This window comes from Microtus ochrogaster, chromosome 21 (genome assembly GCF_000317375.1).
Source record: "Microtus ochrogaster isolate Prairie Vole_2 chromosome 21, MicOch1.0, whole genome shotgun sequence".
Lineage (NCBI taxonomy): Eukaryota > Metazoa > Chordata > Mammalia > Rodentia > Cricetidae > Microtus > Microtus ochrogaster.
In genome coordinates, this window is record NC_022022.1 from 4,460,824 (window position 1) to 4,462,306 (window position 1,483).

The 1,483-nt window shown below is 46.7% G+C and overlaps 1 pseudogene; it reads left to right on the plus strand.

Annotated features, from left to right (window-relative positions):
• LOC101985821 lies at positions 1-1,077 on the plus strand (annotated as a pseudogene).
• The last annotated feature ends 406 nt before the right edge of the window (positions 1,078-1,483 follow it).

Here is a 1,483-nt window from a genome sequence, read left to right on the forward strand (position 1 = left end):
ATGTCACAGGACACCATAGACAAGACCCAGGGCTATACACAGTTGAACCTCCAGAATTTCTCCTGCAGGTGGACCATCCGCAACTTCTGTTTTATTCTGGAGGAAATGAGGGACAGTATTAGAAGCCCAACTTTCTCAATAGAAGACAATGACAAATGGTTTTTGAGAGTTCACCCTAAGGGGGTCGAGGAAGAAAGCTCAGATTACCTGTCAGTTCACCTAGAGTTGCTCCGCTCTAGAAAGAGTCGCCTTACAGTTGAAGTTTTGGATTATAAACGCCAAAGGAGAAACAATAGAACCTGTGACTAGCCCGGAATACTTTAGTTTCTGGCCAGGCTACCAAAGGGGTTACAAATTGTTCATCCTTCGAGATTTTCTCTTGGACCATTCTTGTGGCCTTCTCCCTGAAGACAACTTTACCCTCTACTGCATGGGGGGTCCTTTCCTGAACTCCTACAGTATCTCTGATGACAGCACGGAGCCGAGAATCCAGGTTCCCAAATGCATATTAGGATATGATCTAGGAGAGCTGTGGAAGAATTCGAGCTTCACAGACTGCTGCCTGGTGGTAGCCGGCCAGGAATTCCTGGCTAACAAGGCCATCTTAGCTGCTCGCTCTCCAGTTTTCAGAGCCATGTTTGAACATGACATGGAGGAGAGCAGAAAAAATCACATTGAGATTCATGACCTGAAACCTTAAGTCTTCAAGGCAATGATGGACTTCATTTACACTGGGAAGCAACCAGATCTCCACAGCATGGCAGATGCTGTGCTTGCAGCTGCTGACAAGTATGGCCTGGAGCTTTGAAGGTCATGTGCCAGAGTGCCCTCTGCAGGGACCTCTCTGTGGAGAACGCTGCCCATACTCTCTTCCTGGCTGACCTCCACAGCTAAGTGCAATTGAAAACTAGGGCAATGGATTTCATTGCAGCTCATGCTTCCGAGGTTTTTGAGACCTTGAGCTGGAAGACAGTGGTCTACTCCTATCCCCACTTGGTGGCTGAAGTATGCACCTCTCTGTTTCCTGCATGTGGTCTTTTCCTGGATCACCCCCGCAAACACCTGAAGCGATCTTAGGACTCTGTGGTCTGTGACCTAGGTGTGTCTTCAAGAAGAAGCAGTCAGTGTTGTTACTAATGACACCTGTTTAGACTGTGGGCTCTGAGGTACATTTACATTGAATTTGGGGAAACATAGCTGCTGGGCCTGGCTTCAACACCTCTGTAAACGAGTGAAGGACAGGTAGGGGGAGGAGCAGCACCAGATTCTGGTATACTCTATGCAACTTCTACCCTGTTTTAGACTGCTTTGATTTTTGTCTCATCAGATGCAAACTGGGATTCAAGGTTCTGCTGATCCCAATCTCATTCCAGTAAGGTTTCTTTGCAGAAAACTGTCTGCATTGGATGAGCAGACCATATGATCAAGGGCTCAGAACAAAGTGAAAAATAAACATGAGTGTTTATTTACAAGAAAAGGGCAA